Below are 26328 nucleotides of genomic sequence, written 5' to 3' on the forward strand. Positions count from 1 at the left end.
AAACAGACTATCCTTTAAGGTACTGACATTTACAGAAATATGTTTTAAAATCAAAACGCCCCTTTACAGTGGGCAGAAATAGACAGATTCATAGGTAAAATAATGACATTTGCAATCCTGTTCTCACCACCACCACCCTGCTCCACCTATACCTAGACTATTACAGCAATATATGAATTGGCCTTCCTGTCTCTAGTCTCAACCTTTCCCAAGCAGTGCTTCTTAATTTTTTATTATGAAATATAACACATGAACAGATAAATAAATAAAATACAAATGTACAGCTTAAGGAAGCCATATATAACAACCTCCAGGTGAAGAAACAGAACATGGCCAGCTCCCTTCCAATCACAATACTTCCTCTACCTTAAAGGTTACCATTAACCTAACTTTTAAAATAACCACTTCCTTCCTTTGCTCTATTAGTTTGCCATTTCAGTCTGTATCCCCAATACACTAATCTTTTTGTTTTGGAACTTTACATGGAAGAATTCATACATTTATTTCTGTATCTGGCTCATTTTATTCAATATTATCTTTTTAAAATAAGCTATATGACTATAGATAGCTATAATTCCTTCATTTTAGTGCTGCATTGCATTCCATATGGATATAACACAACTGATCTATCCATTCTAATGCCGATAGACATAAGGATTGTTTCTGCTTTTTGACAATTATGAGCAACGCTGCTATGGACATTTGTGAATATGAATCCTGATACACCTAAGCCTACCCTTCTATAGGGCACATGTCAAGGAGTATAGGTATAGTCAATAGGTATGGGCATCTTCTACTCACTGCAAAGACTGTTTTCTAAAAGCAGCATACCAATTTACTCTTGTCAGCAATAAACGGCAGCTTCTGTCTTTGAGCACCCTTTCTAGCACTTGGGATTGTTGAACTTTTTCATTCTAGCCAATCTGATAAGTACATAGTGTTATCTTATCAATGTTCCAATTTGCATTTCCCTGAGTAATAATAAGCATATATATCTTTTCATACATTACTTGGTCATTTAGATACCCTATTTGTAATATGCTTATTTAAGTCACTTCCCATTTCTCCATTAGATAACATGTATTTTTACTATTAATTTGAAGAAGTTTTAAAATATATTCTAGATATAAACCTTTTATTTGTTACATGACAAATAAAAATATGTTACAAACATATTTTCCCATCTTGTGGTTTGCTGTTTGCCTCTCATTGTTTGTATTTTGGTGAGCAAAATATCTTAATTTTAATGTAGTCTAATATATTAATCCTTTAGAGAGCCCAGAAATAAACCCATACATCTATGGCCAATTGATTTTTGACATAGGTTTCAAGAATATACAATGGGAAAAAGACAGTCTCCTCAATAAGCGGTGTTGGGAGACTGTATATCCACATACAGAAGAGTGAAATTAGATCCTTTTCTCATACCATGTGCACAAACCAACTCAAAATAGACTAAAGACTTAAATATAAGACCTGAGACTATAAAACTACTAGAAGAAAACATGCTCCACAACATTGGCCCGGGCAGTAATTTTTATATATATATCTGAAAACACGGGCAACAAAAGCAAAAATAGACAAGTGGGATAGTATCAAACTAAAAACTACTGCATAGCAAATGAAACAATTAATAGAAGGAAGAGACAATCCACAGAATGGGAGAAAATATTTGCAAATCATGCACCTGGCAAGAGGTTAACAACTCCATAGCAAGAAAACTAATTACCCAATTTTAAAAATGGGCAAAGGATCTGAATATATAGTTCCTAAAAGAAGACATACAAATGGCCAACAGGTTCATGAAAAAAATGCTCAACATCACTAATCATCAGAGAAATGCAAATTAAGACCATAATGAACTATCATCTCACACCTGTGAGAATGGCTATTACCAAACTGAGGAAAGATAAACATTGGCAAGGATGTGAAGAAAAAGAAACCCTTGTACCCTATTACTGGATATAAATTAATATAGCCATTCTGTAAAATGGTATGGAAGTTCCTCAAAAAACTTAAAATAGAACAACCAAATGATCCAGCCATCCCACTGCTGGGTATATATCCAAAGGAACTTAAATCAATGTCTAAGGGCTACCTGTACTCCCATGTTCATTGCAGCATTATTTACAATAGTCAAGACATGCAATCAACCTAGGCATCTGTCAACAGATAAATGGATAAAGAAAATGTGATATACACACCTAATGGATTGCTGCTCAACCCTATAAAGAAGGAAATCCCATCATTTTCAACAACATGGATGAACCTGGAAGACATTAGGTTAAGTGAAATAAGGTAGGCACAGAAAGACAGACACTCACTTATGTGGGATCTAAAAAAGGCAAACTCACAGAAGCGGAGAATAGAATGATGGTTACTGGAGGCTGGGAGGTGCAGGGAAGTAAGGAGGGAATAGGGAGATATTGGTCAAAGAGTACAAAGTTTCAGTTAAACAGGAAGAATAAGTTTTTGAGGTCTATTGCACATTATATAATAATGTATTACACATTTCAAAAAACCTAAGACAGTAAATTCCAAATGTCTCACCACAAAAACAGAGGTGCTAGATATGCTAATTAGACTGATTTAGTAATTCCTTTTTGTATACATGTATCAGAACACCACATTGTACCCCATAAATGTATATTGGGATTTATCAATTAAAACAATATTAATGAAAATCAATAATTACTAAAATATATAAATAAAAGTAGTTAATATTGTCTTAAAAACAAATACACCAATCCTTTATTTTAAAGTTAGAGCTTTCTGAGTCTTGTTTTTCCACACCCTGAAGTCTTGAAGGCATTCACCTGTATTACCTTCTAAAAGCTTTTCCACTTTGCCATTCACACTTAGGTCTACTGACTACCTAGAATTATCTTTTATATATAGTGTGAGAAAAGGGTCCTATTTCATTTTTTCCTTTATGGATATCAAATTGTCCTGGCATTATTTATTGAAAAGATAGCCTTTTCCCAATATTTATATATATTTATATACCAATATATACATATAAATAAATACTTGGCTTATGTCTCCTGTCCCATTTGTCTATTTTTCAGTCTTCATGCCAATATCACACTATCTTAATCATTATAAATTTACAAGTCTTGATAGTGAGTAGGCCAATTTTTCTCAAGCTTTTTTTTTTTTCCTTCAAAGATGTCTTAATTATTCTGTCTTTAATTTTAGTATCTATTTTTCTTCAAGGGTGTCTTAACTATTCTCAGTCTTTTAATATTAGTATTTTTAGGTTAATTTTAGAATAAGCTTGTCAGGTCCTGGGAAATACCTGACTGGTAGTTTGTTTTGTTTTCATGTCAGATGGTTAATGTGCCTACATCATAACAAGGTTTGAGGGAGGCACACCTCATGCATGAGGGTGAAAACCCAGTCATCACTTACGAACTACAAAAGGATCTGCCTGGTAGTTTGACTGGGATTGCACTGAATCTTCAGATGCATTTGGAAGAACCAACATCTTCATACTCTGTGTGAGCTTGAAAAATAATATGCATTCTATGGTTGTTGACTGCAGACCTCTATATGTGGACATTAAGTAGTTTTGTTAGTCATGCTGTTCAAATTGTCCACATTATTAATAATTTTTGTCTGCTGCTTCTATCAATTACTGACAGAGGTATTTCATCTTATCCCACTATAATTACAGACTTGTCCATTTCTCTTTGTAGTTCTATCAATTTTTGATTTATGTATTTTAAGCATATTATTAAAAGTATAGAAATGTAAAATGCCGATAAAGTCAAATTTTTAAAAATTCAAAAGCAAACAACTAGCAACTATAAAAAGTGGTAACAAACTTGAAAAAAAAGCTGGAAGTTCTAGAATTGGGGAAAAAGGCAATAACAAAAGTTAAGAATGCAATGGATGGCTTTAATCCCAAATTAGATACAGCAGAATTATTAAACTAAAAATTAGGTCAAAAGAATCTATCAAGATGAAGTATGGACAGCAGACAAAAAGATGGAAAATACAGAGAAGTAGGTAAAAGACATAGAATATGCAATGAGAATATGCAACGCACAATTAATTGTTATTCCCAAAAGAGAAGCAAAAGCAATATTTGAGAATATAAGATAGGGAATTTTCCAAAACTGATTAATTTAAGAAGCCTAGAGGGCTTAAGTCGACCAGGACCATCTTAATCCAATTTCAAGGCTTGGGGTTTTGTGATCTACCCAGAGGACTGGAAGCTCAGTTGTGGGAGCTGTTTTATTCCTGATTAACTCCTACTTACCAGGGTGAAATCCTTGATGGGTTGTGAATTCTTTTTTTTTTTTTTCTTTTTTTCCTTTTTTGAGATGGAGTCTCGCTCTGTCGCCAGGCTGGAGTATAGTCGTGCGATCTCGGCTCACTGCAAGCTCCGCCTCCCGGGTTCACGCCATTCTCCTGCCTCAGCCTCCCCAGTAGCTGGGACTACCGGCGGCTACCATCGCGCCCAGCTAGTTTTTGTATTTTTAGTAGAGACGGGGTTTCATCATGTTGGCCAGGATGGTCTCAATCTCTTGACTTCGTGATCCGCCCGCCTTGGCCTCCCAAAGTGCTGGGATTACAGGCCTGAGCCACCGCGCCCGGCCAGGTTCTGAATTCTTATTTTTCTCTCTGGTCTCAGAAAGCTGCCAAAGTGCAGCTCAGAACCTCAGATACTGTATCAGCTAGTGACCATTGAGAAAAATGAAACCACCCTATATTTCTAGCAGAGAAGGATTTAGTTGTTTATAATCAGAGAATTGGTAGTAAAAATGTTGCAAGAACTGGAGAAGTGAAAGGGAAAGGAAGTATCACCCGGAGATCAAGACGCCACCTTATCCCCTGGGTTGTAGTCCACCAGCCCACATGATTGCCACTGCTCCTGGCACCGCTACTGAAAATGACCTACCACTTCTAAGAAGCTCAGGAGTTAACCCCATCAGTGCTGCAGAAACCAACACCAAAGTTGTTGGAGCCTACAATAAGTCACTGTCAGAAGTGGAAAAATGGCTTTTTTCTCTCCTCGTCCAATCAACCTAAGACCACAAGGGCAATGCCATAGTTCTACAAAGACAGATTTATGAGGCTGTTGTAACGAGGGAAACACCAGAGGAAACATGGAGCATCTCAGCAAACACCAGGAAAGATAGCGTTATTACAGGATTTGGGGGAAGTGTAGAGTTTAGATGAAATTAAAGTGAAGCAGTGTTTGAATAGGCTCAAAGCAAAACAAGGCTGTGTGTAAAGGGTCAATATCATATCTGGACTACAAAGTGGATCAGAGTCCTGTTTCCTTCGAAACTAAAAAGTTAAGATATATGTGGTATGTTGTGTCTAGAAATCACTTATCTGAAACTCAGCATACAGATTGGATATCAAGTTTGCTTCTCTATATCAAAGAGGCTCAGATCCTTCAGGCAAAACTGAGATGCATTTTATTCTTACAGATATAATTTCAAACCACAAATGATTTTAGGAAAAGGTATTTTCCAATGAGTAGGAAAGCAGTGGTGATTTAAAGAAGGTATTATGACACTATACAACTGCAGCATGGCCTTAGAGAAATATTGTTTCCCATTAACTTTACACTTTGGCAGTTTTCTGGAACTAGAGAGAAAAACATTAAGAATCCAGGACCCATCAAGTCTTTATCTGTGGCTGTTGCCCTAGCCTGTTGAATGGCAGGACAGATTGCTACTTTCTCAGTCCAGGTTCACTGTTATATTCTCGTCCCTTTCTTCTATTTTCAGTCTTCCTCTAGTGTTTCCCATTGCCAGAACCTAACTAGAACTCAGCTGGCAAGAAAGTCTGGGAAAAGTAGTTTTCAGGCTTGTTGCCCTGAGATACAAAGCAAAGAGATGAAATGGAGCTGACAGCCAAGAGGAAAAACAACTCACAGAATGTATCTTTTCAAGTTCAGTAAATGCCCTCAAGAACAAAGTAGTCTTGGATGATGATCTCATCTCTCTAGTTTCTCATCTCCACCGAGAGCTTAGCCCATAGTTCCTGACTACCTTTTTCATTCTCTGTCACATAAAAGAAAATGATTTTTAGATTTTCCAGCTATTTTAGTTGTTTGAACAGAATGGATATTTTAGCAAAATTACCCACTTCACCATTACCCATCCCTTCTACTTGCTGTTCAATCTTATCAAACTAAACTTCCTAAACTCAGTTCTGATCATGTCACTTCCCTGGTCAAATATCTCACATGGTTCTGTGTCTCCTGAAAAATCTAACATTTTCACCTGATATTCAGGGACCTCTATGATCCACTTTTGATGTAACACTTCATTCATAATTATCTTCCTCTACTCTCCCATAGGAATAGCATGAGTCACTTCTACAAGAGACTAGGGTCACCAGGCATGGTGGCTCATTCCTGTAATCTCAGTACTGTGGGAGACTGAGGCAGGAGAATCACTTGGGTCCAGGATTTCAGGACCAGCCTGGGCAACATAGCAAGACCTCGTCTCTACTAAAAATTTAAAAATTAGCTGGGGGTAGTGGCATGTACCTGTAGTCCAATCTACTAAGGATGCTGATGCAGGAGGATCATTTGAGCCCAGTAGGCTGAGGCTGCAGTGAACTATGATCACGGCATTGTGCTGTGGTCTGGGTGACAGAGCTAGCCCCGTCTCAAAAAAAAAAAAAAAAAAAAGAGACTAGGGCCAAGCCACCAGTATGAAACTGCCTTCTTTAAAGCACAAGGACCACGGGTGGACGTTTATAACAAGCAAGATCAATCACCGTCCTTTGGTGCTTTTTAAATGAACCTGGGACAGAGTCCCCATTTTCTGCTGTAAGGATTGGAGCCCAGGGTTTCCCATGCATATGTGTCCTGCTTTAAGGAAGCTGGTCTGAGGAAATAAAGTCGTTGGGAAAAGCAGTCTATGTGCACAGCATTTCAACCTCTTCTGGGCTGTGCAAGAACTGGACTTGGGCCTAAAACCCTTCCTTACAAAGAGAAAAGGAGTCCTTACAGGCTGCACTGGACATATCACCTTGTGTGGGAATGCTTTGCCCTGTTTCAGACTCAGTGTGTACCCCTTTATTCTGCTTAAGCATGTGTGTCATAAGGCATTCGACCAACCCCACCACTGTTCTATATAGAGCTGTAGTATATCTGTCCCTGCAGGGAGGGGATGGGGTCCTTCTGCTATATATCTGTTCATGCAGGGAGGGGATGGGGTCCTTCTGCTGTAACACAGAGGGATGTGTTGCAGGCTCAACAGAGGACCTCAGACATTACACTCTCAGCAATGGGTTCTCATCTCCATTATGAATCCTATTTGTGTAGCAACAGCTGTCAAGATGTGGCTCAATATGTGCAAATGAGAAATGAGACCAGCCAGTGTGTAGACAGGAACATTTTGCCTGTAGATGGTCCTTGATTCTGACCTCAATAGGTTATGTGAGCTGAGGACACAAGGCAATTTTTATTAGATTGCACCATTCAATTTCCTCAAATTCAGTGCAACCCAAAATGTTTTTCCAAGCTATGTATCATTTCAGTAAAATTGAGTCCGTATTATTTTAATTCATGGACAATTGACCAGTTAACAAGTTGTATGGTGAGAACACGTTAATGTCTCCAAACTTTTCAAACCTTGTATTGAAACTCACTTTTTCAGTTATTTTTCTTGGAAACAAAAAGCTTATTATGCAAAAAAATAAGTAAATAAATAAACAAACTAACCCCAAACTCCATATGGTCTCAATTAGTCAAGCCCTAGGGGAGCTTAGAGGTGTGTGGTGGGGGAAAGGGTTTGTGACCTAAGAGAACCCATGTTTCTCCCTTTATAAGACTGTAATTCTTCCCTCTCTTTGACTTTCAGATCTCCCCTCCAGATCTATGACATCAAATTTTTTACCCAACGTATTTTATAGTTGTAAAGGGTTTTTTCATCTATCATTCCACTAGATCCTCAGTAAAACCCTATGAAGTCAACATCTCTAGACAGTAATTTTGTTCCCATTAAATAGAAGGGAAGGTGAGGCTCAAAGAAGTTGGATATCTAAAGGCTCACAGTGTGATATCTAGCCTTCAAAATAGCCCCCAGTGACCTCTGCCTCCCACATTGTACCAGGATTGGCCAGTGTGACCAATCGCAATCAGCAAAATAATGCTTTGTCACTTCCTATAATAGGTTATAAAAAGGCAGTGACTTCAGTCTTAAGATCTCATGTTCATTCTCTCTCTCTCACACCTCTCTCTCTCTCTCTCTCTCCCTCTCTCTCTCCTATGACAGGCCAATGTGATAAGGAACTGAAGTCTCCAGCCAACAGCTAAAAAGAAACTGAGACCTGCCAAAAACCATATGAGTAAGATTGAAAGTGGATCCTTCAGCCACAGTCAAGCCTTCTGTTGAGTTAAACATGGAAAAGGGTGAGCAATTCAGATTTCATATTGACTCTGAAATATTGAAGTCACCTTTAGGCCATAAATTGCACCTGTGTTATGGATATTAGATAGCATCTACTAAAGCCTTCTCATTTTATAGATGAGGAAAATGACACCCAGAAAGGAGAGGGACTTACCCCAGGTCACACAGCAAATGGTAGAAACAAGACTAGGACCCAGGCTCTCTCATATTGTATAGGAGTCTTCTATTACTTTTCCATCATCAAGACTGCTCTTAAATGTTTTCCAATGATGGTGTTTCTGAAGGCAGGCTAAATAGGTCAATCTCAGGCCAAAATTTACAATGAGTAGCAGAAATCATTAATGTATCCCCATGCCCTACTTCACAAATGGATTTCGGGGGGAATTATGCTTAAATCACAGACAAGCTAAAGGAAAAAAGAAGAGAGATGCTGATGCTGCATTTTTTTAAGAGCTAGGTCAGAGACACAGGAGAAATGAAATGAGGTTACTGGCCACCCACTTTAAAATATTATACAATTCATATGGATCTTAAGAGGACACCAAGAAAGAATGTGTATCAATTTCCCATAAAAATTGATATGAAGTCAGTCTTTTAATAAGACACAAATATTGCAACTTCTTGGAGCAATTTTGCTGAGTGGGCTGATCTGGTATAGAATGCCCTTGTTACATGTATCTTCACTATAATATACCCACTTAGTAATTTAGTGCTTGAGACCATCAAAATTATTTTGCATTGCCATGTATTAGATTTCCAGTAATGGAAAAAGCATCTTCACTGATCCATCTCTGCATGCACTGTAGTAGTTTAAATACTTAAACATCATTACAATTAAATACAAATGTTCTCAAAATATTTTTACTAACATTTAAGTTATTTAAATGTCTAAAGCTACTGAAGTAAAGGTGAATAAGGTGAGTCATTTTAAAATGGTTACTAGCCTGATCGATAGGCCAAGAAGATACTGGGGAAAAAGAAATGGTCCCCAAATTAGCCCATAGTCAGTGATAAATAGGCCTAAATACCGACTGGGAAGCCCTGGTTCACTACTAATAAGAAAGAGGACACTCTCTCCCAACTTTAGTTATGACAACAGTCACTACTAACATTTATTGAGCATTCACTCTATGCTAAGCAGTGTACCAAGCACTTCATATGTGTTATTTTGCATAACCTTTATAAGAACCCTATCAGGTAGCTAGTATTACATGTATTTTACCCATTTTATAGATTAAAAATATGAAACTTAAGGAAATTAATTAACTTTACCAAGATCTAGTGGCTAATAAGAGTAGATCTCAGAGATTCAATGACACCAGGCCTCTCTCTCCACCTCTCATTTCTTTTTTTTTTCTCCACCTCTCATTTCTGCCTCATTCTCAACATCAACTTTATTCTTCAGCCTCCTCCATGTGTCTAGAAATGGGCAAAAGAGGTTCTGGGGTGACATTTTTAAAGTTATTGATCCAAGGAAAAGTCTCTAGTTTGCATACAAATCCCAGGGAAGACGTAGATTGGCCTGGCTTAGGCCACATACTCAACTCTGGGTCAATCATTATGTCCAAGAAGGCTGCATGATTACCTATATCCAGGGTCATATACCCACCCCTGCAATCAATAAAACAGATGCTATGACTGGCAGCATTATCAGCTTCCATTATTGTAGTGGATCAGCATCCTAAAGGAAGTGGGGGGATGCCAGACAACCAAAAATAGATACCCACTTTAGCAGCCTGTTGAGGTAGTGGTAAACCCCGGAGTGGAGAAGTGTCCAGGCAATGGTCAGTGCAGAGGAAATCCATAAAGAAGATGAAATGTCGGCTGGGTGCAGTGGCTCATGCCTGTATTCCCAGCACTTTGAGAGGCTGAGGCAGGCAGATTGCTTGAGGCCAGGAGTTTGAGACCAGCCTGGCCAACATGGCAAAAGCCCATCTCTACTAAAAATACAAAAATTAGCCAGGCATGGTGGCACACACCTGTGATCCCAGTTTCTTGGGAGGCTGAGGCAGAAGAATTACTTGAACCCAGGAGGCAGAGGCTGTAGTGAGCAGAGATCACACCACTGCACTCCAGCCTGGGTGACAGGGCAAGACTCTGTCTCAAAAAGAAAAAAAAAAAAGTTGAAACATGAAGACATGAAGATGTTAAATAACATAATGCATTCAGAGATCTGCAAGTGTTTTAGATGTGTCTGGATAGTAAGATGTGTATGGCAAGGGATAGAGATCTGAGATTAAAGGCTGTGAAGAACTTTGTACAGTAACCTAAGGAGCTGGTGCTTCATTCTAAAAGCAAGGATAAAGTCATTGAAGGATTTTAAGAAAGGGGAAAATATGATGGGTTCTGATTGTGAGAAAGATTAGTTTTTGGATAAATATAAAAGGAAGGTTAGGAGTAGAAAAGTCAGTGAGAAAACCTACATAGTCCAGGCACGAGAAAGTGAGAAAATGAACAGCAGCAGTTTGCAGTGGGCTTGGTGATCAAGAGATGGGGAAGAGCAGTGCTAAGGAGACAGGGTTTAGGAAGGAAACTGAATCCTGACAGGGGATTAGATTGTTCATGCCGTCCATGATGCTCAACCACCTTCATGGCTGCCCCAACGTGGCAGTGAACCAAAGGCACCCCTGTAAACAAACAGACCCCAAATCCTGCTGGTCTCCCTAGCAGAAGCGGTGACAACCACATTCCACCACCTACACACTTTACATCTAAGCTGCTGGTTTCACTATTTATAAAGGACACTTTAACCCCATAGACTTGGAAATGGAATTATGAGTACAGAAACTTGTAGAGGTCTTTAATGAGAATTTAACAGAACTTTCTAGCTGTTAAAGGCAGCATGGCACATGAAAGCTGGGTCATTAGGACAGACAGATCTGTTTGACTCCTGACTCTGATACCGCCTACAGTCCCTTGGACAAGTTGCTTAAGCTCTCTAAACCTTGGTTTCCTCAGGAAATAGTTTCCTTGCAATAATGCCACTTATCTCTCAGGTAGGTTATGAGGACTAAAAATAATAATACAAGTGACAACAAAACAAACTTCGCAATGTGGTTAGAAATGAATGTGTCTGAATCACTAATTTGTTTTGTTCAAGAGGGCACAAGAAGAAAAGTCAAAACATGGGCATTCATGCTTCTACCAACAAGTAAATTATTGCCCCCCCACACACACACACATATGTATTATGTATGTATGTATGTATGTATGTATGTATGTATTTATTTATTTATTTATTTATTTATTTATTTTGAGAGAGAGGGTCTCACTCTGTCGCCCAGGCTGGAGTGCAGTGGCACAATCTGAGCTCACTGCAACCTCCACCTCCTGGATTCAAGAGACTCTCCCACCTCAGAGTAGCTGAGATTACAGCCTCCAGAGTAGCTGGGATTATAGGTGCCCACCATCCAACCCAGCAAATTTTTTTGTATTTTTAGTAGAGATGGGGTTTCACCATGTTGGCCAGGCTGGTCTTGAACTCCTGACCTCAAGTGATGCACCTGCCTCAGCCTCCCAAAGTGCTGGGATTACAGACGTGAGCCACTGAGCCCAGCCATTGTCCCTGATATATTAAGGTGGCAGAATAAAGTTGACTATGTCATAAACAGTGAGTTAATCATCCCAGTATGTACACTGGAATTGAGGTGAATTAATTCCTTTTCTGTAACATTTTCTAATAAATTGCATCTACTTCTTGAACTTAAAATGGATAAATAAAGTATCTCACAAAAATGTAAAGTTTTACTTATTCATAGCCTTGCGGTTAAGATTATACTTCATAGGAGATAGCAATAAATATGTGTATTTAAATGGCAGACCATCACAGGAGAGTTTATTCGCAAATGAATTTGTGAGAAATTTCAGCAGTAAAATAGCAGATAAAGTAGTGATAATTTTAATTTAATAATTCAGAATATATATAGGTATAATTTTAAAGGGACATGTGTGCCACCTGGCTAATGTTCTTTCTTGTTTGCCATTTTATGTTCATCAGTTTGTTAATATTCTTTAACCTCCTCTCTTATCTTTAAGACAAAAGGTAATGAACTAGCCCGATGCTTTGTATTCCCATAGTCACTTGGGTTAATAGTTTTCCTTTTCCTCTTCTACTTTCTTTAAATCTATTGAGATTTGTAGCAATAGTTCAGCCATAATTATGACCTAGAAAAATTGTGAACAGAAAAATAGGGCAATCACTTCACTATGTATATGTATATCAAAACATCATATTGTATGCTTTAAATATATACAGTTTTTAAAAGAAAGAAAAATGTGGCTTTTAGTTTTCTTTTTCAATGTATGTTAAGTGCCTAGCACAGCAGCTGGCCCAAAGGAGGAGCTCAGACACAGGCGAAACAGGGCTTGATCTGCATCCTGCTAGTCCGTGCCCTCCCATATGCAAATGAAGCCCTGGCAGAGGAAGTCCATCCATTGAAGTGCTTCCTAGTGAACTCTCTGCCATGTCTACTATTTAGTTCCTTCTAAATCTTACCCAGAAAATGGAGGCTCGTTTAGGGCTCTTATAGTCAGTAATCTTTCATGATAAATAATCATAAATCAGACATGCAGAATGTCTACTCTCCTCCTAAAGAAAAAATAAGTAATTTCTTACAATGCCAATCAGTTGGTTTCTTTTTGCTCCAGTAGACTGGCTGAGAGCCATTAATAGAAGGAAATGCACATTGCATGTAACTGGAAGGATAAATCTTAGTAAAATTAGTACAATAAACCTTTCTCAATTACAAATATACTTCATATAATTCTAATACAGGTGACCCTGGCTTTAAGCCTGCTGAACTTATGATCCTTCCTACTTTGACACTACAGTAAAGACCAAACCCCATATTGATGACCATTAATTTCTGCAAGCAATGCTTCAGCATTTTGATTGCCAGCCTGATATGCTCACCAAGTATGATATGACAATAACTCAGCTACCATGGTCTACAGGTACACTTAGAGTAAGTGAATCCCTTTCAAGCTGCTCTACATTTTATTTTAGCATGTTTTCTGTAAACTTTTAAATGCCCTGCTCTTCATTGTGTCTAAGAAAAAGATGTGATGGAATGCATAGAGTGCCAAAACTACTAAAAAAAAAAAAAAAAAAGGTGAGATAATCCATCTCTTTGAAAAGGAAACACGAGAGTTTTAACAGTAGGATAAATGAATGTGAATGAGCAAACTTCCAAGTCCACTTGTCACACTCACAAACACAAGCACAACTCTGAAGTTCAAGGAGATATCTCTGGAGACTCTGAAGAGCACGGAGCCAATGCAATGGTATTTTTAAAAATAAAATGGAATGATTTATCACATGGAAGACCTTACATTGTGTGATGGGGGTGCCAAAGCCATGCTCCACTTCTTTGTCTAGTTGAATAGAGCAAGTCACCTTGGAAAGGGCCTTCCTTAGTCAAAATATAATTTTAAAGGGCCTCTCTTATCTAATAGATACTCATTGCTCCAGAAATGTCTGTAACAGATTTTTTTTAATGTTCTACCAAAGGCAGGCCCTTGCAGTGTGTAACTTGTGGCAGGAGAAGTTACACCAAGTTTAATGATTTTTCTCTAGGCTTTTTAAGAAGACAGGAACAAAGACCTCAACACTTGCTCCCCAAAATTCAAAGTTAAGAAAAACAGAGTAGATCAGGATTGGCTGACCCAAGTTCTGCTGGCCAAGGAGACCTAAAGGATCTTAAAAGTAAACTCACCAATGGGACTGAGCTGATGTCCAGTTCCAGCACAAGAATCTAAGGGTTCTGGTCCAGGCTAGAGCTAGAAGCACCTCTAAACTTGATTGCCTGGCACCATAATTCCTGCTTTGAAAATGCAATGGCTGAACATGCAAATTCAAACAACAATGAAAAGGCTCCAGCAATCAAGCCTGTGGCACTACAAGCAGAACCTGGGTAAGCACAAGCATCATTCCAGGGTCTATAAGAGTCAAATGTAACCTGCAAGGCTAACCTTCAAATAAGATATAGAGCACCTGCAAAAGCACCATCAGGGCTGACCTGTTTCTACAATTATCACACCAGAATTTCAACGGATTAGAAAATTGGAAATGAAGGAAAGTCCATAGAATGAAAACATTAACTGCCTGTTAAAAGGTCATGTCAGGAATTGAACATTTAATTCAATATAAATTCAATAAATTCAAAAATTAATTCAAAATAATTGTGTTTCTAATGAAATTAAGAAGCAATTCCACGCCGGGCGCGGTGGCTCATGCCTGTAATCCCAGCACTTTGGGAGGCCGAGGCCAGTGGATCACCTTAGCTCAGGAGTTGGAGAGCACCCTGGGCGATATGGTGAAACCTCATCTCTACTAAACATACAAAAATTAGCCAGACATGGTGGCGGGCACCTGTAATCTCAGCTACTCAGGAGGCTGAGGCAGGAGAATCACTTGAACCTGGGAGGTGGAGGTTGCAGTGAGCCGAGATAGAGCCATTGCACTCCAGCCTGGGCGACAAGGGTGAAACTCTGAAAAAAAAAAAAAAAAAGAAGCAGCAGCAATTGCATTTACAATAACATCCAAAATAATGAAACACTTAGGAATAAAGTTAACAAAAAAAATACAAAACATATACTTTGAAAACTACAAAACATTGTTCAAAGAAATTAAAGAAGATCTAAAAACATAGAAAATCATCCCAAATTCATCGATTTAAAGAATTCATGTTGTTAAAATGGCAATATTCCCCAAACTGATCTACAGTTTCAATGCAATCCTAATCAAAACCCTAGCTGCCTTTTGGAAGAAACTGACAAGCTAATCCTGGAATTCACATAGAAATGCAAGGGACCCAGTATAGTCAAAACAATATTGAAGAAAAATGAAGATGAAGGATTCACACTTTCTGATTTACTACAAAACTTGCTACACACCTGAAATAATCAAGACAGTAGTATGCTACTGGCATAATGATAGACATATAGGTCAATAGAGTATAATTGAGAATTCAGAAATGAACCCATACATTTATACACAATTGTTTTTCTACCATGATACCAAGACCATTTAATGGAGAAGGAATAGTCTTTTCAACAAATGGTTCTGAGAAAACGGGATATTCATATACAAAACAAAGTGTACCACTTCCACACACAAAAATGAACTAATTTTTAATTCAAAATAATTGTGTTTCTAATGAAATTAAAAAGCAATTCCAGGCCAGGTGCGGTGGCTCATGCCTGTAATCCCAGCACATAAAAGTTGATCATAGACCTAAATGTAAGAACTAAAATATAAAACTCATAGAAGAATACTGTATTAGGGTTCTCTAGAGGGACAAAACTAGTAGGAGATATATATATATATATATAATACTTAAAAAACTTCCCTTTATATATATATCATATATATGATATAGTTGTATCATATATATGATATGTATATAGTTGTATCAACTAACACTCTACTATAAAAAGCACAAGACTTCCCATCAATCCGAATCCTCACCTGCATTTCGTTTTGTCAAACTTCTTGATTTTTTGCATTTTATGTGCACATATATATGATAGATACATATATATATAAAGGGAAGTTTATTAAGTATTAACTTACACAATCACAAGGTCCCACCATAGGCTGTCTGCAAGCTGAGGAGCAAGGAGAGCCAGTCCGAATCCCAGAACTGAAGAACTTGGAGTCTGATGTTTGAGGGCAGGAAGCATCCAGCACAGGAGAAAGATGTAGCCTGGGAGCCTACGCCAGTCTCTCCTTTTCACGTTTTTCTGACTGCTTTATATTCCCTGGCAGCTGATTAGATTGTGCCCACCAGATTAAAGGTGGATCTGCCTTCCCCAGCCCAGTGACTCAAATGTTAATCTCTTTTGGCAACACCATCACAGACACACCCAGGATCAATAGTTTCTATCCTTCAGTCTAATCAAGTTGACACTCAGTATTAACCATCACACATACATAGGTGCAAATCTTTGTGATCTTGTATAGAACAATGGTTTCTTAGATGTAACACCAAAAGCACAAGAAACAAGAGTTTCTTGAAAAGGACAAATATGACTTTATCAGAAGTTAGAATTTTTATTCTTCAGAGGACACCATCAAGAACATGAAAAGAAAACCTGCAGAATGATAGAAAATATCTGCAAATATTGTTTACAATAAAGAATCTGGTATCCAGAGTGTATTCTAAAAACTATCATAAAGTCACCAGTAAAAAGACAATTCAGTTTTTAAAGGGGTAAAGGTTTTTTTTTTTTTTTTTTTTTGAGATGGAGTCTCACTCTGTCACCCTGGCTGGAGTGCAGTGGAGCAATCTCTTCTCACTGCAAGCTCCACCTCCCGGGTTCACGCCATTCTCCTGCCTCAGCCTCCCGAGTAACTGGTACTACAGGTGCCTGCCACCACGCCCAGCTAATTTTTTGTATTTTTAGTAGAGACAGGGTTTCACCATGTTAGCCAGGATGGTCTTGATCTCCTGACCTCATGATCCACCCACCCTGGCCTCCTAAAGTGCTGGGATTACAGCCGTGAGCCACCACGCCTGGCTAATTTTTTGTATTTTTAGTAGAGATGGAGTTTCACCCTGTTAGCCAGGATAGTCTTGATCTCCTGACCTCGTGATCTACCCACCTTGGCCTCCCAAAGTGCTGGGATTACGGGTGTGCGCCACCGTGCCCAGCCTCAAAGGGGTAAAGGATTTTAATAGACATTTCTCCAAAGAAGATACACAAATGGCCAATAAATGTGTAAAAATACACTCAATCTCACTAATCAATGCAAATCAAAACCATGTAAGATACCACTTCACACTCACTAGAATGGCTATAATAAAAAAGATGGGTAATAACAAGTGTTGGCAAGTATGTGGAGAAATTGGAACCCTCATATACTGCTAATAGGAGTGTCAAATGGTGCAGCCACTATAAAATGTCTGGCAATTTCTTAAAAGTTTAAACATAAAGTTACCATATGATCCAGCAATTCCACTCCTCCCAAGACAAATGAAAACATATTTATACAAATACCTGTATAGAAACATTCACAAAAGTATTATTCACAATAACCCAAAGTGGAAATAACACAAATATCCATCAACTGATGAATAGTTAGCCAAATGTTGTGTATTCATACAATGGAATATTATTCAGCCACAAAAAACGAAAGAAGTACAGATATATGTTACAATATAAACTGTGAAAACATTATACTAAGTGAAATAACTCAGTACAAAGGCTACATATTATATGATTCCATTAATGTGAAAAATCCAAAATAAGTAAATCTATAGAGACAGAGTGGCTGTCTAGGGTGGGGAGGGGAAGGTTAGGGGAATTGACAGAAGAATTGACAGGGCTTCTTTGGGCATGATGAAAATATTCTAAACTTAGATCATAGTGATGGCTCTGCAACTGTGTGAATATACTGTAAACCATTAAATTATACATTTTAAAGAGGTAACTTTTATGGAATATAAATTATATCTCATAATGATGTTTACAAAAGAAATACACAAGTATGTGTCTTACTTTCTCTAGGAAATGGAGATAACATTTTCCCGTGGGGCTATATAAACTTTAAAGAATCCACATATTTTATATATTTCTCATAAAAAGATTCAGCATGGAGAAACAGTATACAGTAGTAGGTAAGAGCATGAACTCTGGAGCCGGACACCTCAGAACCAAAATATCACCCAGGCTGGAGTCACAGTTCAGTGCAGCCTCGACTTCCCAGGCTTAAGTAATCCTCCCACCTCAGCCTCCCAAGTAGCTGGGACCATAGAAGTGCACCACCACACCCGGCTAATTTCTTACTAGATAATTTTTTTGTAGAGAGGGGTTCTTCCTGTTTCGCCCAGGCTGGTCTCTAACACCTGGGTTCAAATGATCCTCCTCCCTTGGCCTCCCAAAATGCTGGTATTACAGATGTGAGCTACCATGCCTGGCCCAGTTGTATCATTCTATACCTCAGTTTTTTCATCTGAAAAACAGGGATAACAGTAAAACTCACCTCATTAAATTGCTGGAAAGATTAAATGAAAAGTGTTTAGCATAGTGCCTGACATGAAGTTAAGTGCAAAATAAAGTTTAATATTCAAAATAATTTTAATATACATATTTAATGTAGGCTTTAAGAAAATGATAAGGTTGCTTGCATGGTGGAGGGAATCTGTAGACTAGGCGAAGGATGCAGGAGGAAGATATTTCACACTGTATCATCTTATCATATTTTTAGATTTTTGAATCATTTAAGTGTATTACACTTGCACCGAAAAAATTAATTTAATTATTTTTAAAAAAATAAACCAGACTGTAATTGTACTCCCAAACTGGTCTAGCAGGCTAGGCTAGTTATGCTCGCATGACTGTAGGATCAGGTAGAGCAAATCTAAGACCTGGCAAAAATGTTGACAAAGGTATGCATCTCATCCAGATGATGCATCCAGATGGCATGTTGGAAGATACGCAAGAGAAAAGTTTTTACTGTAAGCAATAGATAGATGTGTTTCTTCAGATAGAAAACTGATTGATGGGGAGGCTGAGGCGGGCAGATCACAAGGTCAGGAGATCGAGACCATCCTGGCTAACACGGTGAAACCTAATCTCTACAAAAAATACAAAAAATTAACCAGGTGTGGTGGCAGGCGCCTGTAGTACCAGCTACTCAGGAAGCTGAGGCAGAGAATTGCTTGAACCCAGGAGGCAAAGGTTGCAGTGAGCCGAGGTTGTGCCACTGCACTTCAGCCTAGGCGACAGAGCGAGACTCCGTCTCAAAAAAAAAGAAAAGAAAAGAAAAGAAAACTGATTGATAAAAAAATTAAACAGCTGCTGGGCATGGTGGCTCATCCTTGTACTCCTAGCACTTTGGGAGGCGGAGGTGGGTGGACCGCTTGAGCTCAGGAGTTCAAGAGCAGTCTGGGCAACATAGTGAAACTCTGTCTCTACCAAAAATACAAAAATTTGCCTGGGATGGTGGCATGCGCCTGTGGTCCCAGCTACTCGGGAGGCTGAGGAAGGAGGATTGCTTAAGCCTGGGATGTGGAGGTTGCAGTGAGCTATGACCACGCCACTGCACTCCAGTCTGGGTAACAGGGTGAGACCTGTCTCAAAAAAAAAAAGATGTGGTGGTTAGGAGCATGGAATCTGGAACTAGACTTCCTGGTTTGAATTCCAGCTTTCTTATGACATTGAGTAAGATTTTTTTTTTTCTTTTTTTTTGAGACAGAGTCTTGCTCTGTCACCCAGGCTGGAGTGCAGTGGCGCAATCTCGGCTCACTGCAAGCTCCGCCTCCCGGGTTCATGCCATTCTCCTGCCTCAGCCTCCCAAGTAGCTGGGACTACAGGCACCCACCACCACACCTGGCTAATTTTTTGTATTTTTAGTAGAGACGGGGTTTCACCATGTTGACCAGGATGGTCTTGATCTCCTGACCTTGTGATCCACCCGCCTCGGCCTCCCAAAGTGCTGGGATTACAGGCATGAGCCACTGCACCCAGCCTGAGTAAGATTTTTTAACCTCTCTGTGCCTCAGTTGTCTTATCTGTAATATGGGGATACTATCCTAGGGTTTGTGAGAATTGCAGTAACACTTAGACCAGAACCTGGTGTATAATAGTGCTACAGAAATGTTAGCTATTGTAATTACTGGGGAAATTACAAGCACTGACACAGAGGCATGGAAGAATTATCTGAAAAGTTAAATTATCGCTTGGTTTCCAGAAAAAGAAAAATGAGAAGTTAAATTAAAATATCAAAAATACAGGCTGTCATTTGAGAAAGCTCTTTCACACTGACAAATAAAAATATTCTGGAGGCAAATGTCTTAGACATAATGCATGCCCAAGAAATCAGGAACATTTATAAATTGACAAATTATCAATAATTTAGTTGAAATTAATAAAAATAAAAAGAAAAACAAAGGAGAGAAAGGAAATGTTGCCAAAGAGTCATTCTTCTGTTACTTACTATTGGAAAATTTCAAAGGCATCCATGAACACTGAAATCAGAAATGAAAATTGTTGAGAAAGGCAACTCTAATTTTGAACACTTCAAAGGTGCTTGGAGAATGAAGAAGTTCCCATTGCCAGAAGAGCTTTCCAATGAAAAGACATACCTTTTACTCAAACTTCATTGGACACTTATTTGAAAACTACTATTCTTCCTATACAAGGTCTTTGGGGAAAAATATATCAGATTCATTGGGTATGTGACACATGCATAAAGAAGGAAGCATGATAGTAAAATGAATGCCTATGGATCCATCATCCGCTTAAGAGTTGGAGTATTAACGAAATTACTGTATCTATATGTGCTCCTTCCCTAGCTCATTCTCTAGCTTCCTTCTCAGTATGTTGTTTTTAAGCATTTTAAAAATGGTATCATTCTATATGTACTATTCTACTGTATGACCTTTTTTCTCACTCAGTAATATTTTTAAAGATTCATTCATAATTATACATGAATATGAAACTCATTTACTTTTCACTAACTTATATAAAATTCCATTTAAAAGACATTCCACCGTTACAGAAATTATATTCCTGTCAGTGAGCATTTTGATTGTTTCAGGATTTTTGTTCTTACCAACCATGCTCCAGTGAATGTTATCACATGTGTCTTAGTGTGTATATTTAGAGTATTTCTTCATGACACCTATGAGTGAAATTGATCATTTGTAGAATAATCAAGTGTTCAGCTCTACAAGGGAATGAAAACAATGTTTTTTAAAGTAGTTATATCAACGAACACTCTACTGTAAAAAGCATGAGACTTCCCATCAATCCACATCCTCACCTGCATTTGGTTTTGTCAAACTTCTTGATTTTTTGCATTTTTGTGTGCACTTACTTTGCATTTCTTGATGACTAATGGTGTATCTTCACTTATATCCCTTTGCCATTTGTGTTTCCTCTTCTATGAAATGGCTATAATCTTTTGCCCATGAACAGAATTATTTTTCAGTTATCATTTTTCTTTCTGATGTGTGATCCTTTGCAAATATATGCTGTGTGGCTTATCTTTACAGACTTCTTTTGCTAGAGACCTTTGTTTCCTTAATTTTAATTTAAAATATTGACTCATCAATTTTTTTCCTCTCTGTTAAGAATGATTTCTCTACCAAATGTTTCAATTAAATTTAAAATGTTTGCCTTTCATGTCTAGCTCATTAATCCATTGGGAACCGATTTTTTATATGAGAAAGGGGACTAAATCCACTTTTTTTCCCATGTGGAACGCCATCTTTCCCAACCCCATTTCCTGACTATTCTATTTTTTCTCAGTGATCTACAATACTTCCTATGTCAAAATATAAAATTTCCCAATATGCTTGGGGCTGCTTCTGAACTCTCATTTTCTTTTATTGGCCATTTTACCTAGCACATTAGCAGTACAGCACTCTTTTAATTACTAAAGCTTTATAATAAAGTTTAATATAAAAAGGAAAGTCCCCCTACCCCTGCATCTTGCTGTTCTTCAGGACTATCTTGGTGATTCTTGGGCTTGCCTATGACATACAATATTCTAACAAGTAACACCGGCCTCACGATAGGCTAGCTTATGCTCTAATAACTAACAATCCTCATATCTGAGAGGCTTAAAACTAAGTGGCAAAAAAAAAAAGGTGATTTCTTGTTTATGCTACATAATCTTTTTTACTCTTTTCCATGACAGCCCCATTCTAGGGGTCAGGCTAACAAAGCAGTCATCCAAGACTCATTGTTTTCCCTCCACGGTAGAGGGTAAGAGTGCAGGAGGACAGCTCACTCTCAATCAAACTCTGACAGGAAGTAACATGCACTTCCAAATACAGCTCCTGGGCCAGAGCTGCTCAAGTGCTCCCAGCAAACTGCAAGGAAGCCAGAAAGTGCACTCTACTATGTAACAGAAAGACAGTCAGAAACCTTTGTCAAACTAATGGCTACAACCTGGACCATGACCTCAAAAGCCCGTGCCTCAGTGCCTTCCAAGAATCTTACACAAGAATACAGATAGAAACAGGGGGTGGCAGGTTAATAGCCTGGATTCAGAATCTGAAGAATCCCACTTCATCATTTGTCATTTATTTTGTGGAATTTTAGATTTAAATCAAGACTTGAGTTAAATAAGCTTCTGCCAAATGCTGTGGAAATAGAATATCAGTCACCTCTTTGAGAATGTAAAGTATTGAATCAGAAAATGGGTTTACCTTCTTATACTAAAGGAAAATTAGGAAGCTGTCCACTTGAACCTAAAATTCCTTTGTTCCAGATGCTTTCTTGTAAACCCCTTCTCTGTGCTAGCTAATCAGAAAACCCATTTGTTGACTAATCCCATGGAAGATGATGTTTCAAGTAAGAGTGTGTCTGACTATTTGTGACTAACTTTTGCCACAAATTACAAATACTCTCTTGTTATTTCCTGGCGTTCAATGTACAGAGATGAGGACTCTGTTGCTCTTATATTAGTTTAGTATGCATCCAGCCTATACTAGCCTGAAATAGGAAACATTTTAGACAACTTTGAAAAGTCATAGAATATGACTTGCAACTATTTATAATTGTACCTGGTGTTAATAAATTTATTGTTTCAAGTAAGACAGAATTGACAATGATCTGATCTATTGATCGTTTTGTTCTTTTTCCACTTAGAATTGACTCTATTATTACACAAAGTCTAAAATGTTTGCTGCAACTGGTTAGTGTTTGAGATAGATGTAATTGCAATCTTCTTGCTGCAGTTGTTTACAACAAGCATGCTTTTTAAAAAATGCCTCTATTTATACATCTCAGTACAATACAATGTCTCATTCTCCCATAAATGTGTATAACTAGTCTACACTGTAGAGTTCTTAACTACTAAGCAATAGGCTATGAATCTCCTAAACCCACCTGTCCTCAAGAAGAAAGAGCTAGCACTCAGTTAAGCACATCTGGTAGAAATATGTAAAAACACACACACACAAAATTTAAACATAGTAAAATGAAGAGTGAGGCCTTGAGTTAGGCTGCCTGGGTTTGAGCCTAGCCTCCATCATTTTTTAGCTGTGTGAACTGAGACAATTATAACATAGAAATAAAGACCATGGGTTCTAGAATTAGGTTTGCAGATTCTGCCTCATGAGTCTTTGGGAAAGTTATTTAACCTAAGCCTCACTTTCTTCATCTGTAAAATGAAGATGATAGTAGTAGTTACCTCATGGTATATGTATTACATTATGCTTTAAAAGTTCTTAGCATAATTCCAGGCACACAGTAATTGTTCAAGGAATGAAAGCTGCCATTGCATTAGTAACATTGATATTATCATAAAAATTTATGTATATTTACTACAGGGAAATTTTTATTGTGTTTGTCATTATAGGCAACCACAAGTTCATAAATGATGGATATGGATTTGTCTTCACCTTCCAAAGATCACATTTTTTTCTACTGGGTCAGCTAGACTTTTCTGGAAAAATGAACACAGGATCCTAGGAATGGACACAGGCTCAATTGATGGATATGCACAATGTAGTGATATGAAGGTATATAGTCATATGGCAAAGACTTTCCATACATAGGGGCAGAAACCTACAAGACAAGCAAGCCCACTGCCTGGCCACTGGCTGCATTATCTGCCCCAGGGCTGCTTCTACCCCAGGGGCCTGCAGGTGGTTGCAGAGAGCAAGACCTCAAGAATACAGCCTGGCTTCTAGAAGACAAGAATCCTCCTATGCTTTGTACAAGGATGTATGGTTGTAGCACAGTAAGAAGCAAATTCAGGTCATCCTTGCAGCCCTCCTGATTTCAGAGGGAGGGTTTCCACTGTGGGCAGAGGGAAGACTCTTGCCCAAGTTCCCACAGTAATTTGGCTGCCACCTTGTCCCCAATTTGTAAACACCCCCACAATCGACAGAAATTTCCAGACTTTCTAATTCAGTGGAACTTGGATGTTCTAAAATAGAATAGGAATCTTATTTTATCTTAAGCACTATATCAAATACTGGCTTTTTCCTCCCAGGGCTGAGAAATAGTGGAAAATGTCAATGATGATGCTGAAGAGAGTAAGACAATAACAAAATTAGCCTCTTTCATGCTAAGGGTCACGAAGATGGGTCTTTTCCATGGATGGCTTGGTGATGTGTGTACTGCAGAAAGCTCATGACCCATGAGCCACTTGTGCATGATTTGGCCCAAAGAACCATGCTAATTGGTAACAGGTTGCAACTCTTCATTTCCTTCTCACTCACCTTCTGCAAGCACCTTTGGCCTTCTCCTTCACCCTAGCTGTTGCTCATTTGTTCTGAAAGATTTCCCTTCTGCTTTCAAGGGCTAGCCTGTCTTAGTTAGCCACAATGCCCCCACTACCTGCCCAGATGCCCCTTCATGAATAACCCCATTCATCCCGTGCATGGGAGAAATTGGCTCATCCTCAAGCTCTGATTAATACAACCTCCAATACTAGTTTCTTTCCAACAAAGTAACCTAGTTTCCTATCAACAGACCAGTACCTAGAATCTGGGTGGGGTGAGCGGGTAGTTGAAAACAACGAGAAAGTCCAATAACTTTTTGTTTAATTTTCTATTTGCTAATGACTTGTGCAACTCCCTCCTTTCCTCCCTTTTACTTGGTTGATTAGTTGGATTTTTCTTTCCTTACTGGGGAAAACTCAGGCTATAACATTTTAAGAAGATTTTCTCTGGTTTGTATGTCAAAAGAATAGGTAAATTTTATGGTCCAGATGGGCCTGTGGGTGTAGTGAATTCCTGAAGGGATTCCAATTCCTAAAAATGTGGGAAACTCCCTCCCTCTGCCTGTAAGTGGCTGATGGGACACAGTGGTGATCATAGACTCAGGAAGACCACAGAGGGGAGTGCATCAGATCGTCATGTACTAAAAACCTCCAGTATTAGAATCAAGACCTGGCTTAGTCAAAGATATTTACCCATGTCCAGGCACTGGGTGGGTTACTGTTGAGAAATTGAAAATTGTCACATTGCCCTTGTCACTAATGGGCTCACAATCTGTGGTGAAGAAGAAATACATATACAAAGAACTCCAATCCAAGATAGAATGATATAAATTCGTTAAAAGTTCAAAATAAAAAGATCTGTGAGTTAAAAGGGAAAGAAATAGACAAAGACTAAATGGGGAGACAAAGAATGATTCTGTGAAGGAACTTAGGCTTGAGAAAGACCTTAGAGGAATAAGGAAGTAAGGAGGAATTAATCAGACAGAGACCCTTGCACCTGCTTTGTTTATCTTCATAAGGTGAACCATAAGGAGACATGATGTTATACATCTACTTGCTCATCAATCTGTCGTCTCTCCACCCAATAGAATATGAGATCCATGAAGACAGAGGCTCTAGATGTCCTGTTTTTGTCACAGCACCAAGAGCAGTGCCTGCCACATAGTAAGTACATCATGGCTATTTGTTGGATACATGATTGAAGTGTCCAAGTAGTCCAGGCAGAAGGGACAAAGTAAGCAAAGAAAAACTGAGATTTATGAAACGAACAAACACATATTCATTTGTCGGCTATTCTGTTTCAAGAATTAAGTGCTTCCAAGATATTCACATTTACTGTCTGTGTCTAACGCAAGGCTCAGCAAACTTTTTCTGTAAAGGGCCAGATAATAAGTATTATAGGCCTTCCAGGCCATAACGTCTCTGTGGCAACTACTCAACTCTGCTGTGGGAGCATGAAAGCCACCATCAATGATATGTTAAAAAATGGGCATGGCTGTATTGCAACACAACTTTATTTACCAAAACAGACAGCAGGCCCAATTTGGCCCACAGGCTGTAGTTTGCCAATCCCTCCATAAATCAAAGGTAAATAAATTATTGCACTATACACTATTAACCACTGCACATAAATATGTGAGTAAAGAGAGAAAGAGACATATTATGAATCTGTTATGGACTGAATGTTTGTGTTTTCCCAAAATTCATATGTTAAAGCCCAACCTTCAGTGTGATAGAAGGTGGGGCCTTCGGCAGTTG

At 38.4% G+C, this 26328-nt stretch overlaps 1 non-coding gene across 1 annotated transcript; it reads right to left on the minus strand.

Moving 5' to 3' along the window:
* Nucleotides 1-3324: 3324 nt before the first annotated feature.
* On the minus strand, nt 3325-3426 carry LOC116470093 (small nucleolar RNA U13). The gene has a single exon (XR_004248522.1). It is a non-coding gene; the product is annotated as a small nucleolar RNA U13 (small nucleolar RNA).
* Between the last annotated feature and the right edge of the window lie 22902 nt (nt 3427-26328).

The sequence above is a fragment of the Hylobates moloch genome, unplaced genomic scaffold (genome assembly GCF_009828535.3).
Source record: "Hylobates moloch isolate HMO894 unplaced genomic scaffold, HMol_V3 SCAFFOLD_5, whole genome shotgun sequence".
NCBI lineage: Eukaryota > Metazoa > Chordata > Mammalia > Primates > Hylobatidae > Hylobates > Hylobates moloch.